Raw genomic sequence first — 19,449 nt, 5'->3', positions numbered from 1 at the left:
TTAAAACAAGATAAGAAAGAGATACAATTTGGAGATTCTTCATCTTTGCATTACAGTTTTATTTTTTTCCAAGAAAATCTTGAAATATATGATTGAATGTGATTTTGGTTTTAATCTGTAACATCATTTCTTACATTTCGAAAACATTAGCCTATTTCATATTTCATTAATTGCTAATTTTATCACAAACTTCAAAAAATAACTGCAGCTTCTTGCGATTCGGATTTGACAGTTAATTGTAAAGCCCTAATATCTAATTATTATTATATATAATATATAATTATTATTATATATAATACAGCGTGGCGAAGTTGGTAGAGTGGCTGTGCCAGCAATCGGAGGGTTGCTGGTTACTGGGGTTCAATCCCCGCCTTCTACCATCCTAGTTACGTCTGTTGTGTCCTTGGGCAAGACACTTCACCCTTTGCTCCTGATGGCTGCTGGTTAGCGCCTTGCATGGCAGCTCCCGCCATCAGTGTGTGAATGTGTGTGTGAATGGGTGAATGTGGAAATAGTGTCAAAGTGCTTTGAGTACCTTGAAGGTAGAAAAGCGCTATACAAGTATAACCCATTTATGTTATTTATTTTAATTTTACTTGTATTATATATTGACCATAATAAATGTGGTATAAATGGTCTGTATTTGTCTTGTGATTTGTCTTAAATAATAACAATAGTAATAATATTTTTGACTGACAAAAATTGCCAATAAGAAATTAATGGTATCGGTATCGATGAAAAGGCAAGATAAAGTATCGGTATCGTATCGAATCCTAAAAGTGTGGTATCACCCATCCCTAGCTCATAGTGATGTTACTAGTAGTTGACTGGGAGGTGTTTATTATCATTTGGGGAGAGTCCACTGCCTGATGCTCACCTGCTAAACACCTATCTGCTCCACGCTGAAACGCTGACTACATGCGCTCTGAATACACACTGCTGATTGGCTGGTAACGTTTTGAATACGCACTGCTGATTGGCTGATAACGCTTAAGATAACGCTTTGTGTGTACCAATCAGATGGTTGTGTGGGTGGGACAATGTTGCGTGCTGAGACAGAGGCAGCCGCAGAAGGAGCGAAGCAGCTTGTTAACACTTTAGCAGCTAAAGTTAGCTTTAGCTTAGAAACTCGTTCGGTACACCCCCGTACCGAACCGAAAGCCCCGTACCGAAACGGTTCAATACAAAACACGTACCGTTACACCCCTAGCAGATACAAATGACACATTCATGTTTTTGTGTAATGATGACAACGTATACTCGCGCGGACGATTGACTAGTTCAGGGGTCGGCAACCCGCGGCTCCGGAGCCGCATGCGGCTCCTTGACCACTCTGATGCGGCTCAGCTACATACATGCCGACCCCCCCGATTTTCCCAGGAGATTTATGGATCTCAGTGTCTCTCATAGATTACTCCCAGGGAAAAAATAATCCTATTTACACTCTAATTACTAAATAGAGGGTGTGCCCTAATTGCACTGCAGTAATTGTCCTCTATAGCATTTACATACAGCGTGCCAGTCCAGCCACATGTTGCATGTTGTTATTACTTGCACACACAGGAGACAGCAAAGCATACTTACTCATCAGCCACACAGCTTACACTGACGGTAGCCGTATCAAACAACTTTAACATTGTTACGTTACAAATATGCGCCACACTGTGAACCCACACCAAAAAAGAATGAAAAACACATTTCTGGAGAACATCCCACCGTAACACAACATAAACACAACACAACCATTACCCAGAATCCCATGCAGCCCTAACTCTTCCGGTCTACATTATACACCCCCGCTACCACCAAATCCCCCCACACATCAACCCCCCCCCCTCTCCGTGCGTTGGTTGAGCGGAAGAGTTAGGGCTGCATGGGATTCTGGGTATTGGCACCGTCAGTGTAAGATGTGTGGCTGCTGAGTTAGTACGCCTTGCTGTCACTTACGTGAGCAAGCTGAAATTGCATTCTACGTGTGGTCGAGCAGGTACACCGTTAGGGCGGACTGTAGAGGGCGCCAAATGCAGTGTCATCACGCTCTGATATTCGGGAGTCTCCCGGGAAAAATGAGAGGGTTGGCAAGTATGACGCTATCAAGCGCCATTCATTCAAAACTCGCGGGCTGCACTAACATCAAATTTCCACATTAAAGTGCGTGCCGGTGCGTGTGTCGGAGACCCCTGGTTAACATAGCACAAAGCATTTAAGCTTTGTATGCGGTGTTTTTCATTTTAAATTTAAACATTTTTTTTGTGGCTCCCATTACTTTCTTTAATTTGTGAAACTTGCCAAAATGGCTCTTTGAGTGGTAAAGGTTGCCGACCCCTGGACTAGTTGATGGTTTTCTTTTCAAATGTTCGTTCATAGCCGTTGTGCTGCTATGATAGGCCATTTACGCTCGACACAGTGTGCATACAACATTATTAGGCCGTGTATTGAAATACTCCCACACTTTTGACCACTTTTGGCGTGATTTTTTCCCCCTCGCTCGCACAGTCTGCTTTGCGCTCCGCCATGACGGTAGTGTGACGTAAATATGCGACGCGTCGACGCACAAAAACGGCGTCGACGTATTTACGTAACCGATGACGTCGACTACGTCGACGCGTCGTTTCAGCCTTAGTGTCTAACGATACTTTTTTTTTTAAACGAAACAACAAAGCAAATTTAATAACGGGGCCTTTTTTTTGTCATTTTTTGTGTCATTGTGTGTCTTTTATCGCTCCTTAATAGCAATCACACTAGAGCACTTACAATAATTAAAAAGAAAGGGCACACGAGCCGTGAGGACATCTGGTCTTTTGTTCAAGACGTTTGTTAATATTCAACACCCTTCTCGCCAGCCCCCTAACCCCCCACCCCAAAACACACACACTCCAAGTACAGCTGCTTTATCCCCCCACCAGCCTATTTGATGGCTTAAGAAAAGAAACACGAGGTGCACCAAATGACGTGTCCAGTAAGTTAAAGGTTGTAAGTCATCTAAAACAAGCTGGCAGATGTCACGAGGGATTGAAAAGGATCCCCTATTGTAACGCTCGCAGTGAAGAGAGAAGAACAGTAACTCTTCTTTTGCTGCCAAGAAGAACCCACGTGTAACATTGTTTCCATTCAGATTAATCATTAAAATGGTCTCCATGTCCGCACAAGAGCCCAGGCCATTAATAAAAGATACTATCACGGGAGTGGAAACCATCGATGCCATTAACTGTGTAACTTGGGTGTGTGTGTGTGTGTGTGTGTGTGCTGCTAACCTGGAGCCTCATGGTGATTTTCTTTGGTTCCATGAGCAGATTGCTTTTCTATGTCCCAGAAGACTTTAATGGTTAATGCATCCGTTCAGCTTCAGACTTCAAGCCTGCCTCCATTGGGCAGGACCAGCGGCCATCTTTCAAACTTGAATAAAAGGACTACAACAATTGGACTATAACAATAAAGTGTGGTTCTACTCCTATAATTCTATTTGCCGTACACAGGGTTTCCCCTTAGTGTATTTGATCACCGCCACGGCAAAATAAAAGCCGCCGCGCCTTAAAAATGAGGGTTTTTTTCTATGTGGAAACAAATTAAACTAATAGGATGTATTGCGGGCAGCACGGTGGTTAGTGTTTGTGCCTCACAATACAAAGATCCTGGGTTCGATCCCCGGGGGTTTTCTGTGTGGAGTTTGCATGTCCTCCCCGTGACTGCGTGGGTTCCCTCCTGGTACTCCGGCTTCAACATCAATAACAAATGAACATAAACAGTTAACATCAGCAGGTCGTTCCAGTAATAATGATAGGGCTGTGAATCTTTGGGCACCACACGATTTGATTCTTGGGAGTAACAATTTGATTCAGAATCGATTCTCGATTCAAAACGATTCTCGATTCAACATCAATACTTTTTTTAATAACATTGGGTGCCAGTTCTATGATTAACTACATTCCTCAATAAAATAAACAAACAGCTCTGATAGTGTATATTACTTAAAAGAAAACTGGTTTTGTTTATTAAAAATTCTACCCAAACATTCAATGAAGTCAAATACAAATAAGGCAACAAGAGAAGTCTCCAACACTTCTCTTTTCTAAAGTAAGTCTGAACAGCAGATCATGGGCATCTACATCAACAATAGGATTTGCTTGAGTGGCTGGACAGGACAGAAATAATATATATATATTAGAAATTAAAAATCGATGAAGAATTGTTACAAATAAGAATGGCGATTTATTCGAAAAAAAAATAAAAATTGACACCTCTAATGGATATATATACCTGTATATATATATATATATATATATATATATATATATATATATATATATATATATATATATATATATATATATATATATATATATATATATATATATATAGTGTAAAGTACAGGCCAAAAGTTTGGACACACCTTCTCATTCAATGTGTTTTCTTTATTTTCATGACTATTTACATTGTAGATTGTCACTGAAGGCATCAAAACTATGAATGAACACATGTGGAGTTATGTACTTAACAAAAAACAAGTTTAAATAACTGAAAACATGTTTTATATTCTAGTTTCTTCAAAATAGCCACCCTTTGCTCTATTTACTGTTTTGCACACTCTTAGCATTCTCTCGATGAGCTTCAAGAGGTAGTCACCCGAAATGGTTTTCACTTCACAGGTGTGTTTGATCTATTTTATCTATTTATTTTATTATAGTTAAATGTTTTATATTATTGACTCTCCTCGTATGTATGTCTAAACGTATGTGAAGCACTTTGTGAAACGTTTATTGTTTTTTTAAATGTGCTTTATAAATAAAGTGGATTGGATTGGACCAAACGTCTTTATGTCTCTTTCTTGCCATTTCCTAAAAGTGTACCAAACACATTGTCAGATTACCTACTCAGACGTCTTCTGTCCAGGTAAGCTGCATGATTTATGATCTAGAATAAACTTCCAGGGAACAAGGAAGCAGGGAAACAGCAGACCACTCCATGATGTAAACATAGGGACACAGGAAATGATCACGTCGCCACTAAAAATAGTTTGTCTGTGTTAGCGCTTATAATAACAGTAACACTAATACTTGGTTAATATTCAAGTCATGTAAATGGAGTATTGTTGGCACTTTTTGAATAGTTATCAGATTTTATGGGTGTAATAGAGGACCTCCCATTGGCTCCGCTGTCAGCGGACTTTTATTTACGTTTAACATTTATAATGCATAAAAAAATTCCATTGGTCGTCATGTCTTTCATAAAGATTGTGAACGGTAGGCAAAATTCCAAAAAAAGTGCAGTTCCCCTTTAAAGGCCTACTGAAATGAGATTTACTTATTTAAACGGGGATAGCAGATCCATTCTATGTGTCGTACTTGATCATTTCGCGATATTGCCATATTTTTGCTGAAAGGATTTAGTAGAGAACATCAACGATAAAGTTCGCAACTTTTGGTCGCTGATAAAAAAGCCTTGCCTGTACCGGAAGTAGCGTGATGTCACAGGTTGTGGAGCTCCTCACATCTGCACATTGTTTACAATCCTGGCCACAAGCAGCGAGAGCGATTTGGACCGAGAAAGCGACGATTTCCCCATTAATTTGAGCGAGGATGAAAAATTTGTGGATGAGGAAAGTGAGAGTGAAGGACTAGAGGGCAGTGGAAGCGATTCAGATAGGGAAGATGCTGTGAGAAGCGGGTGGGACCTGATATTCAGCTGGGAATGACTAAAACAGTAAATAAACACAAGACATATACTGTATATACTCTATTAGCCACAACACAACCAGGCTTATATTTAATATGCCACAAATTAATCCTGCATAACAAACACCTCCCCCCTCCCGTCCATATAACCCACCAATACAAATCAAACACCCGCACAACACACTCAATCCCACAGCCCAAAGTACCGTTCACCTCCGCAAAGTTCATACAGCACATATATTTCCCCAAAGTTACGTACGTGACATGCACATAGCGGCACGCATGTACGGGCAAGCGATCAAATGTTTGGAAGCCGCAGCTGCGTACTCACGGTAGCGCGTATCTAACTCAAAGTCCTCCTGGTAAGAGTCTCTGTTGTCCCATCTCCACAAGCATGCGTATGTAAGTCCTCCTGGTAAGAGTCTATGTTGTCCCAGTTCTCCACAGGCCAATGGTAAAGCTTGACTGTCATCGTTCGGTAATGTAAACAATGAAACACCGGCTACGACGTAGCCGCTACGTGTTTGTGTTGCTGCAGCCAGCCGCTAATACACCGCTTCCCACCTGCAGCTTTCTTCTTTGCTATCTCCATTGTTCATTAAACAAATTGCAAAAGATTCACCAACACAGATGTCCAGAATACTGTGGAATTTTGCGATGAAAACAGACGACTTAATAGCTGGCCACAATGGTGTCCCAAAATGTCCTCTACAATCCGTGACGTCACGCGCAAACGTCATCATACCGAGATGTTTTCAGCAGGATATTTCGCGGGAAATTTAAAATTGCACTTTAATTGGCATGTGTTGCAATGTTAAGATTTCATCATTGATATATAAACTATCAGACTGCGTGGTCGGTAGTAGTGGGTTCCAGTAGGCCTTTAAGTGTCTGGAATGGACTTATGCTGTCTTTTAGTTGAAGTGGAGCAGTAATTGTTTTTTTTGGCGACACCTACAGTTCATGAAGCAGTAAGTTGAATGATGCGAACACGTTTGTTAGCGGATACATTTTAATATGTTTCTGCTATGTGGACTTTGTATGTGTAACCAATATGCAACTATTATTATTTGATATGTGTTTATATTGACAAATGTGCTGTTTTATACTGAAATATTGTTTAATTAAGGACACTTAGTACGTATGTCTAGATTGTGTGCCATTGAATGTTTCGCTGTTGTGTAGCTGCTAGCTCCTAGTAGCCATTAGCTAACCATGTTAACTTTTTTGTAAACGCCTATCCATTTTTCTACCGCTTGTCTCTCTTATAATATTAATAATAATACATCGGGAATTTTTGGTGTAGAATCTTATTATGTGAATGCTTGGACATTCACACATATAATAATAATAATAATAATAATAAAAACACAAATAATAGTATTTAGATGCATTTTTGGTGTAGAATCTTATTGTGCGAATGCTTGGACATTCACACAATAATAATAATAAAAACAAAAATAATAGTATATAGATGCATTTTTGGTGTAGAATCTTATTGTGTGAATGTTTGGACATTCACACAATAATAATAATAATACAAACAAAAATATGAATATATATATATATTAATTTTTGGTGTAGAATCTTATTGTGTGAATGCTTGGACATTCACACATATAATAAAAACAAAAATAATAATATATAGATTACATTTTGGTGTAGAATCGTATTGTTTGAATGCTTGGACATTCACACAATAAAATAAAAATAAAAATAATGATACTAATAATAATAAATACATGAATTTTTGGTATAGATTCTTAGTGTGTGAATGCTTGGACATTCACGCATATAATAATAATAATAATAATAATAATAATAATAATAATAATAATAATAATACTACATCGGTGAATTTTTGGTGCATAATCTTGTGTGAATGCTTGGATATTCACACATATAATAATAATAAAAAAAATATAATATATAGATTAATTTTTGGTTTAGAATCTTATTTTGTGAATGTTTGCACATTCACACAGTATTATTCTTCTTCTTATAATAATAATAATAATAATAAATCGGTGAATTTTTGGTGTATAATCTTGTTTGTGAATGTCCAAGCATTCACACATATAATAATAATAAAAACAAAAATAATAATAATATATATATTAATTTTTGGTGTAGAATCGTACTGTGTGAATGCTTGGACATTGACACATATAATTATAATAATAATAATAATAATAATAATAATAATAATAATAATAATAATAATAAAAATAATAATAATAATAGGACATTCACACATATACTAATAATAATTATAACATTAATACTACTTGGACATTCACACATATGATAATATTAATAATAATAATACTTGGACATTAACACATATGATAATAATAATAATAATAATAATAATAATAATAATAATAATAATAATAATAATAATAATAATAATAATATTAGGTAGAGATGTCCGATAATATCGGACTGCCGATATTATCGGCCAATAAATGCTTTAAAATGGAATATCGGAAATAATCGGTATCGGTTTCAAAATGATCGGTATCGGTTTCAAAAAGTAAAATGTATGACTTTTTAAAACGCCGCTGCGTACACGGACGTAGGGAGAAGTACAGAGCGCCAATAAACATTAAAGGCACTGCCTTTGCGTGCCGGCCCAATCACATAATATCTACGGCATTTCACACACACAAGTGAATGCAAGGCATACTTGGTCAACAGCCATACAGGTCACACTGAGGGTGACCGTATAAACAACTTTAACACTGTTACAAATATGCGCCACACTGTGAACCCACACCAAACAAGAATGACAAACACATTTCGGGAGAACATCCGCACCGTAACACAACATAAACACAACAGAACAAATACCCAGAACCCCTTGCAGCACTAACTCTTCCGGGACGCTACAATATACACCCCCGCTACCCCTACCCCCCCTCACCTCAACCTCCTCATGCTCTCTCAGGAAGAGCATGTCCCAAATTCCAAGCTGCTGTTTTGAGGGATGTTAAAAAAAAAAAATGCACTTTGTGACTTCAATAATAAATATGGCAGTGCCATGTTGGCATTTTTTTCCATAACTTGTGTTGATTTATTTTGGAAAACTTTTTTACATTCTTTAATGCATCCAGCGGGGCATCACAACAAAATTAGGCATAATAATGTGTTAATTCCACGACTGTATATATCGGTATCGGTTGATATCGGTATCGGTAATTAAGAGTTGGACAATATCGGAATATCGGATATCGGCAAAAAAGCCATTATCGGACATCCCTAATAATAGGACATCCACATACCGATGATACTTTGTTTGGCATGAGAATTGAGCAGATGAAAACGTGGGTGGGGTTGAAGCCTCTTCTAAATATTCATCGTCATACAAATATAATATTTGAAACTATTAAACAAGGGAAAAAAATCAGGTTACGGCTCTCTGAGTTGCGCAACCCAGTGAGTGGCAAGAAGTGAGCCATTTGCGGTCATTAGTGGTTCACTAGCAGCTGCTGAACATGCTTATTAACGTGAATAAAGCCCTGAGCAGCAAAAGGAGGAGATCTGGTGCATGAAATGTGTCACTCAGAACAAATCAAATCATCAATCATCAAGGCAGGAGAGTGTTAGCTGTCATCCACATGTGATGTCTATGAAAAAAAAAAACATTTAGTGTCATCATAACAATTAAAGCGCCTGTAATTAGGTTGTTGTTTTTGTTTTGTTTTTTTGCAGAGATTTACGCCAGGAAAAAATGTGGGGCGAGGATTTGACCCAGAAAATAAAGAGCACTGCGGGAGAATAATTGTGTTGAAAGCTGCTGAGCGGAAGAGAGGTTTTTAATAGTGCGACTTGACAAAGAAGACCTTTCACTTTAAAATAACTCCAAATGAATTGCATGGTACAACGGTTTGTAATAAGGAAGAATCGTTGCCATGGCGACCAAACATCGCATGTGAGCTTAGGATACTGGCGGACGAGACGGTGTCTACTTTTAGGCCTCATGTTAAAACACCAATCTCCTCGTAAAAGGGAATTGAACTTACAACCTGTAGGGGGAGCCTTGGAGCAAAATACACACTGTACTGTACTGCTGCTTATAGTTGCTGGTCTACAAAAGCAAAAAAAACACAGAGGTCTCTAATTAGCTATATATATATATTTTTTTAAAGCAATTAGCATTAACAGCTGTGCAACCTGATGTTGTAGTTTTTAATCAACTCAAGAAATCAGTAGCTCCATATTAAGTCAGTCCCTATTATATTGGTCCGATATCAGCATAAAAAGCAAGTATAGAATTATATCTAAAAGATAAGCGCACCGATACAAGCGGTCCTGCAGCGCATTTGCTTGTGCAAAGCGGTACAAACTTGACAAGCAAGCCGCTACACAACAGCTAAGCACACAATAGCAAACAAGCTAGACATACGTAATAAGTGTACAATATTGCATTCTAAAACATGACATTTGTCAGTATAAACAAGCATCAAATAATTATAGTTGCATATTACTTTCATCAGGCCTATCTAACTGGCGCCACATTAGGCCCGCCCAAGCTTTTCATTCCCCAAATAGGTTTGATGAAACCATTTAAACAAGGGTTGCTCATGTATGCAGTGGTCCCGCCACCCCACAGGGGGCAACAGTGAGGGATATGTGTCACGTTGAAGCAACAGTGGGTGAGTAGAAGAAGACGACTCATTCAAATCTTTAAAAAAAAAAAGTCTAAATAAATAGCGAAAATTTGACCTTTAACCACTGGCTAACAAAGTAGGAATGTTCTGCCCCGTGCAAGTGCTCAAGTCATTGTTTCCTGTTCGACCTTTTACGCGACGGACACAGTGTTCTAGACAAGAAGCAACAATGATAGAAATCCACACGTGTAAGCTTCATCGTGAAACTTGGTCAAATCTCTGTAAGTAGATATTGTGCATAAAGATATTTAGTTTGTTTTGTATTGAAATTGCTGACTTTGTGATGACTTTAGTATTTGTGGTCGGCTTGTTTTTTGTTTAAGAGTACTACCTCTGGGGCCAAGGGCGTCAAACTCATTTTCATCGTGGGCCACATGTCAGGACTTGGTCCTTGGGTTTTATTTTCCCGGAAGGCAACGGAAAGTTGGCGCGTGCAAGGCGAGTATGTGAGTACATCTTTTATTTTAACACTAATAAACTACAAAAAACGGAAGCAAACAAAAGGCGCGCACAATGGCGGAAGTACAAACACTTGACTATGACAAAACAAAAGACTTGCACAAGGGCACAAAGACTATTAACAAAAACTTACTTGGCATGAGAACTGTGACATGACATGAAGCAGAGTGATGAAATAGTGTGCAGAGCATAAATGTGGAGCATGAATGTGATGTCGCCAGAAAGACAGTGAAAACAGGTGCGTGACTCAAAACGTGAAACAGGTGCGTGACAGGACAGGTGAAAACTAATGAGTTGCTATGGAAACAAACAAAGAAGGAAGCGCAACCAGGAACTAAAAAGGAGTCCAAAAAACAAAACACATGGCCAAAACAAAAACATGATCACACAGACATGACACCACATCGCAGATACCAAAGCCCTTGAAGGGCCGCTTTATGATAATATTACACAGTTTCCTTTTTTTATTTTTTATTATTATTATCGTTGTTTACCAACAAACTAATGGAAAACCTGCTGTGGAATCAAAAGTCAAAGTAACAACTTAATTTCAGCTAGTGTAGAATTTTCATAAGAAAAAGGGTTTGAATGACACAAAGGCGAGAAATACAGTAGGAACGGGATTGGGAAGGCACTATTTGGTTTACCTGACACATGAAACGTGACGAATTGCGGGAGTGCACTATCAGCTGCCGTTCCAACTTTGACCACAGCATCAGTTGCTAAGTAGGGTGGAGCTTTCCCTCATTTTCAGCAGACTGTAAGGGTGTAACGGTACACAAAAATTTCGGTTCGGTACGTACCTCGGTTTAGAGGTCACGGTTTGGTTCATTTTCGGTACAGTAAGAAAACAACAAAATTTACAATTTATGGTTATTTATTTACCAAAATGTGTAAAAAATGGCTTTATCCTTTTAACATTACTTTAAAATAGCTCTGTGTGTGATGGATGCGAGCCACCACTAGGCTGATCAGTGCAACAGCAGGCAGTCATGAATGCTAAGCATAACAATAACATACATATACACACAGGGTCCATTGCCAGGGTTAATGCAGTCAACATATATAAAATAAAAACTAAATAAGATAAGGTTCAGAATTGGCTTCTTAACAAAACCATTCTACATATAAAGTGCAACATTTCCACATATAAAGTGCAACGGTTTTCTTCTACATATAAAAAGTGCAACATTAAACAGTTTCAAGTAAACTCAGCCTCAGATTAACTTTTCTTCCCCCCCAGCCTTTAACCCTGGTGACTTTCACTCAATTCTCATGTTTTTTGCCAGAAAAATCAGTTCATCCACATTGTCTGCAGAAAGAGCAGACCTGCTTGCAGTTAAAATGTTTCCAGCTGTGGAAAATACCCTTTCGCTGGGCACGGAGGTAGCAGGTATGGCGAGGTAGTGCCTGGCTGACTTGGCAGTAAGAGGATATATGGGCTCATTGTTCTTCCACCATAGAAGTGGGTCAAAATCTAGTTTTTAATGCAATATGGTCTTAAATCTGCGGCTATAAAAACACCAATGGCATTTGTTATTGCTTTAGCCCTGCCTGACTCGCCGAGGAGAAGCTGCTTGAATGCGGTGGGAGCTGTGTTTGTTCGTCTTTCTCTTCATTGTAGCGATGTTATCCATTGTTGTATCGCACCGCGAATGTTCCCAAACGGGAGATCTTAACGAGGCAGGCGGGTCTTCCAGCTCTGGCTTTTGCATGTTGTAGTAGCCCGGTCGTTGCTAGCATGCAGGTGTTGTGCCTCAGCGTGCATTGTTTACACAACGTGCGGTACACTACTTAATATGTCCGTGTGGAAACTCGTTCGGTACACCTCCGAACCGAACCGAACCCCCCGTACCGAAACGGTTCAATACAAATACACGTACCGTTACACCCTCAGCAGACTGCATTGCGTAATGATTAACCCCTCCTCTTCCTCTCATGCGAGATCCACCCAGGAATGGGGCCGTATAAATCCCTTTCCTACTGTAGCTTGTTGCATCAAATAGTATTGAGTTAAGAGCTGCATTTGCATGCCTTCATGCTTTTTTTCTGTCAAAATGTTGATACATTAATCAATAAAGATGAAATAAAGTTGATGCACATTCTTTCCAGGCAATCGCGGGCCACAAAGAATAACGGGGCGGGCCAGATGTGGCCCCGGGGCTTTGAGTTAGACACAGGTGCTCTGGGCGATCAGAGCTGTAGTGCTGAATTTGACCAGTAGAAGGCGATAACGCTACACCTTAGGCTTAATTGTGATGAGTTACATTGTGTTCAATGTTAGGCACACTGCAGATCAGGGGTGCCCACACTTTTTCTGCAGACGAGCTACTTTTCAATTGACCAAGTCAAGGGGATCTACCTCATTCATATACACTACCGTTCAAAAGTTTGGGGTCACATTGAAATGTCCTTATTTTTTAAGGAAAAGCAGTGTACTTTTCAATGAAGATAATTTTAAACTAGTCTTAACTTTAAAGAAATACACTCTATACATTGCTAATCTTGTAAATGACTATTCTAGCTGCAAATGTCTGGTTTTTGGTGCAATATCTACATAGGTGTATAGAGGCCCATTTCCAGAAACTATCACTCCAGTGTTCTAATGGTACAATGTGTTTGCTCATTGGCTCAGAAGGTTAATTGATGATTAGAAAACCCTTGTGCAATCATGTTCACACATCTGAAAACAGTTTAGCTCGTTACAGAAGCTACAAAACTGACGTTCCTTTGAGCAGATTGAGTTTCTGGAGCATCACATTTGTGGGGTCAATTAAACGCTCAAAATGGCCAGAAAAAGAGAACTTTCATTTGAAACTTGACAGTCTATTCTTGTTCTTAGAAATGAAGGCTATTCCACAAAATTGTTTGGGTGACCCCAAACTTTTGAACGGTAGTGTATATAATTTATATCTATTTATTATTGAAAGAGACGTTTTTTAAAAAAAGTTAAAGGTGTTTAATAATAATACAAGCATGTTTAACACATATAGATTCCTTTCTTTCATGAAGACAAGAATATAAGTTGGTGTATTACCTGATTCTGATGACTTGCATTGATTGGAATCCGACAGTAGTGCTGATAATGTCCACATTTTCAAATGGAGGAGAAAAAAAAGTCCTCTTTTCTGTCTAATACCACATGAAAGTGGTTGGTTTTTGGCATCTTATTTATCCAGCTTCCATACTCAGTTGTATACACTTTACAATAAATGCATTGGCGGCAAACTCCCTAGCTTGCTAGCTTGTGCACGCTAGCTTTCTGAGACTCTTATTTTGTTAGCGCAGGCAGGATGAAGCAGGGCTTTTATTGTGAAGACAGGAACTGTGCAGTCGGTCTTTAGAGTTTTGACGCCAGGTACGGCGCGAGAGTATGCTGAAATAAAAAGTGTTTCTCGCCTTCCTGTCGGTCATTTTTTCTTAATAATGATCTGGCAGCAGCCAGCGTCATCTCACAGGACTTGAATGTCAATCAAGTGACGAAAGTGACGTCTTGGTGAAGATTGATGATTGCTAATTTTTAGGACTATTTTTTTAATGCCTGGTTGGCGATCGACTGACACACCTTCCGCCATTGACCGGTAGCAAGCCATCTGCTGTAGATGTTGATAATGAATCTTTTCTTATTGTTTCATGTACACCGTTACATAATATATTAGCAGTGATAAACATTAAGGGAACAGTAACCTATATTGATGTAGTAGTCATTTTATTTCAGACCCAGGGGGATCCATATCACAGAAAAACAAACCATACAACGATAACACCCAAATAAAAAAAATACAAGCAGAAATAAAATAAATTATAAACTTGTATAAAAAAATAAAATAAAATAAATTAAAAAATACTCGCTAATGGTTCCACAGACCGGATGAAAATCTGACAGAACTGAGAGGCGGGTTGCTTAGAATAGAAACATATTATAGTTGTTTGTGTACTGGTGACTGATGTGTCTGCCTGCCCATCTCCAACAACGGCTCAATCAGAGGAACATATATTGCTGAGCGCTGGAAGTACAAGCACCCTAGAATAGAGATTGCTGCACCAAATGATTATATAAATACATTTAATAAAGTCAAAATACAAGTAAGGCAACAAGAGAAGTATCCTACACTTATCTTTTGTAAAGTAAATCTGAACAGCCGATATGGGCATCTACATCTGCTATATGATTTGCCCGAGAAGCTGGGCAGGACATTAAAAAAAAAAAAGAAAAAAAAGAATAGAGATTGTAAAGTAACTCAATTCTACTCGACAGCCTTGTTCCTCTGCACATCTCCAAAGCTGCTCCCGCCATGCACATCAGTCAAAGTGTGACAAATAACCCCCCAAAACCAACGAGCAGCACAATCGGCGTCAATCTCGGGATTAGCATATGAACAATGCATGATTTCTTTTTTGAGATGCAGCATTTCAATCAATCCCACCCTAGTGAAAAGATGGTGGTGGTGGATCATTTCCCTCCCGTCTCACTCCTAATTCCGACTGAATCAGAACTTGGAAGAACATCCTGGAAAGGGCCAGAAATGGCGCGCAGTGCAGTAATATCATAGCCAACAGGCGTGACGCATTGTCATCAGGCGGGCTGCCAAAGGACTCATTCATTGGCTCATATCTGGAGCTTCATCAGTACAATTGGATTTCACGGAAGGTGGAGTTTTTGGTGGCGGTTTTTACAAGCCTATTACGCTTTAGGAATAATTACGCTTCCACAAAAGGAGTTATCGCAGGCATGAGAATTTGAGGTACAGTGCGACGCGTCTTCCTCTGCAAATTTCAGCCCAGTCATGAGATGATGAAATTAATGTTATGTTCTTTTCGCTTGTATTTTATTTGTTGACATACCTTTCAGTTAACTGACAACACTTTGGCAGAAATTATTATTTTTGCCTGGAATATATCCTCAAATTTACCAGTGAAACATTCATCTTTACAGCCAATTAAAATCCCTGTTTTCTTCAGTAAATCACATCTTTAATGACAAGTAAGCCATGTGGATGTTTTTTTTTTTAGTTTAAAACTGTGCATAAATAAAAAAGCCAAGCACAAATTGTAGTATAGTGTTACCTCGGGATACAAGTGCCTCATTCTACAAGCTTTTTATTTTATTTTATTTTATTTTTTAATTAAATTTTTTATTGACATCCAGCATCAGACATTCCTATTCTCTACATCATATTTGCATACATCATACATCTATTTTCTGCCCTACAGGTCAATTATTTCTTTTGTGTTTATCCCAACGATGCCACCCCTCTCCCCTCCACCCCAAAAAAGAGAAAAACAGCAAAAAAACAAAAACCAAACAAACCAAAGTAATAATAATATTAACAAATACAATTTTTAAAAATTAATCATATTAATAATAAAAAATAAAACAATATAAACACATAGTAAATAAATACATAGAAAAAAAACTATAGACATATAGGGAGTTTTTTTAAACAGTACAATCATTAAATCGAGAAAATAAAATCAGGCTTATGGGGCGTGACATATTTGACCCAGTTTGCCCAGTATGAAGTAACTTTGTCCAATTTATTTTAAATAAAAATCCCTGTTTTCTTCAGTAAATCACATCCTTAATGACAAGTAAGCCATGAGGATGTTTTTTTAGTTTAAAACTGGGCCTAAATAAAAAAAAAGCCAAGCATACACTGTACTAGAGTGTTACCTCGGGATACAAGTGCCTCATTTTACAAGCTTTATATTTTATTTAATTATTTTTTTATTTTATTTTATTGACATCTAACATTAGACATCTTTATCCATTACATCATATTCGCATACATCATAAATCTATTTTCTGCCCTAAATGTCAAAATATATTTTTTGCTTATATCCTAACAATTCCACCCTTCCTCCTCCTCCCCCCAAAAAGAGAAAATCAGCAAAAAAAAACATAAACAAAACAAACCAAAGTAATAATAATATTAACATATAATAAATACATAAATAATAATAATAACAATTTTAGATTTTTTGACTGTGTGATTATAGTCCGAGTAATGAGCTGGGTTCCACGTTTATCACGATTATTATGCATATTCCTGAGACATTTTGATGTGTTTTTATTACTGTCAGCAATAACAGTAATCCATAACATTATAATAACAGTATAAAATATAATATAAACAAAAATTATTATTAATAATGAATTAATATCAGTGTAAAAAATTCAGTGTATGAAAATTCAGTGTAAAAAAAAATCACAGCTGCTTCAAAATGCAATACTCACTTCCGGTAAATTAAGACAGAAGCAATCGGTCCTGTCTCAGAACCAGCCAATTAGGTGTCAAGTTTGAAGTCACGTGACAAGGGTCTTGCAAAATAGCATAAAAAAAAGCAGTTAACCTGCCTACCTGGGCATTTTACAACATAATTAACATTCCAATGGGGCCTGCTGGGTATTTTCAAACTACAGATATGATTCCAATGGTTAGAATCTGCACTTTTGAGTGACATACGAAGCTCTGGGAACGAACAGAGTGGGCAAGGCTTTTTTACAGAGAAAAAAAAGCCATAGCGAGTGTCAGACGGAGGCAGAATTCTACAGCAAAGTTCTGCAGAACAGTGATATTATATCGAATATGTGGATGTTTATTTACCCTCTGCGTTTGTTTGTTGTATCTTTGTTGCTCTTGCTCCATTATTAAAGATGTCAATCAAGGGGGTGGTCTGCAGGAGCGCAACGCATATTCTCAAAATTCAGTTTTATTCATAATTTATATTGTAAATCCCACATTCTATATTTTGATATACATTCTGACTGTCATAAAACTCAGTAGCATCACTAAAGTTAATTCCGTTTTTGAGATGGTCTGTTTAGTATGTTACTGAAAAAGACACTCGAGTGTACATGAACATACAGAATGTTGGATTTACCATATTACCTATGAACAATAAAACACTGAATATTTAAAATATATGAATGTTGCTCCTCTGCTGCAGACCCCCTCTTTGATCGACCTCTTTTATAATCAAGGAAGACCAACAACAATGCAACAAACACAGCGAAATATATATATATTTTTTTAAAACATCCACTTATTCAATTTAATATCACTGTTGCTATGGTACTGTAGTGTGCACATTTTTTGACACTGAATGTTTTTACACTAAATTTGTATACACTGAAATGTTTTTCAATTAAATTGTCCGCATAATTTGATGTAACAAAATTCCGTTGACAAAATTCAAATGCGAAAAATTCAGTTACATAAATTCAGTGCAAAAAAACCAAAACTTTCGTAATAAAGACAATTTAACCTCCATAACAGTGTATGGCCTTCCAAAAGTCCTAACTTAAACGTGTGGACAATGCTGAAGAAACAAGTTCATGTCAGAAAACCAACAAATGTAGCTGAACTGCACCAATTTTGTCAAGAGGAGTGGTCAAAAATTCAACCAGAAGCTTGTGGATGGCTACCAAAAGCGCCTTATTGCAGTGAAACTTGCCAAGGGACATGTAACCAAATACTAACATTGCTGTATGTATACTTTTGACCCAGCAGATTTGGTCACATTTTCAGTAGACCCATAACAAACTTCATGAATGTTTTTTGTGACCAACAAGTATGTGCTCCAATCACTCTATCACGAAAAAATAAGAGTTTTAGAAATGATTGGAAACTCAAGACAGCCATGACATTATGTTCTTTACAAGTGTATGTAAACTTTTGACCACGACTGTATATATGTACATGTATATATAAATACACATATACATACACATATTATCGAGGCAATGTTTTCAAGTCTGTAAAGGGTGGACTTCCTGTTCCGGTAGCTGAACCGGCGCTCGCGAATTTTACACCAAACATTTAAGTTTAATAATGTAAGGAGAAAGTTTGCAATTAATTTAACAAGTGAATGTCTGGAGTAAATAGCCGGTGCGCTGTTACAAAGACGAGATGGCGCCCAAGGCTGATTATAGCGAACTTAAAAAGTCAATCGACACTCTGATCGAGGAAGTTGCTACGATCAAGGAGCAGCAGAAAACCATCATGTCCCTTGTTGTGCAGCTGGATCAGATGAGGGCTGACAATTTGGAGAAAGACAAGAAAATCGCAATTCTGGAGAACAGAGTTGCTGATATTGAGCAGTACACAAGGATCAATGATGTGATCATCACCGGACTTAGCATCAAACCCCGGTCTTACGCACGAGCAGTAGCCCCAGCGAATGGAGGCGGGGAGCCGGCGGAGTTGGATGTTATTTCGATGGAGTAACAGGTAGCGGTCTTCATGCAGTCCAAGGACATACAACTGGACTGTAACAGCATCGAAGCACGTCACCTTTTGCCCAGGAGAGGAACAAACGACAAGCCGAGCGTAGTTCTGAGATTTGTCAATAGAAAGCACAAGATCGCGTTGCTAAAACAGGGAAGAAAGCTAAAAGGAACAAACGTATACATGAACGACCATTTGACCAAACGAAATGCTGATATAGCCCAAAAAGCACGTCAAATGAGGAGAGAGAAGAAAATTCTACAAACTTGGACTGCGAACTGTAAAGTATTCATCAAACTCAACGGCACTCCGGAGAACGCCAAAGTGCTGCTGATTAGAAACATCGAAGATCTGAACGAATATGACGTATGAACTGGAATGTAAGGTAAAAGCGATTAAACACAACCATGACAC

At 38.1% G+C, this 19,449-nt stretch overlaps 1 protein-coding gene and 1 long non-coding RNA gene across 3 annotated transcripts in view; one reads left to right on the top strand and one right to left on the bottom strand.

The window, feature by feature from the left end:
* The window catches only part of LOC133646781 (FERM domain-containing protein 5), a 205,720-nt gene that overhangs the window by 66,156 nt on the left and 120,115 nt on the right, over positions 1–19,449 (bottom strand). The gene's annotated exons all lie outside the window — the stretch shown is intronic.
* Positions 10,416–19,449, top strand: part of LOC133646782 (uncharacterized) — a 32,385-nt gene continuing 23,351 nt past the window's right edge. The window contains exons 1-2 of the long non-coding RNA XR_009825342.1: positions 10,416–10,566; positions 10,669–10,791. This is a non-coding gene — a long non-coding RNA (uncharacterized LOC133646782). The remainder of the gene's footprint in view (positions 10,567–10,668; positions 10,792–19,449) is intronic.

This window comes from Entelurus aequoreus, linkage group LG03 (genome assembly GCF_033978785.1).
Source record: "Entelurus aequoreus isolate RoL-2023_Sb linkage group LG03, RoL_Eaeq_v1.1, whole genome shotgun sequence".
NCBI classification, from domain to species: domain Eukaryota; kingdom Metazoa; phylum Chordata; class Actinopteri; order Syngnathiformes; family Syngnathidae; genus Entelurus; species Entelurus aequoreus.
The sequence above is the reverse complement of the archived record's forward strand: the minus strand, read 5'-3'. Positions and strand labels throughout refer to the sequence as shown.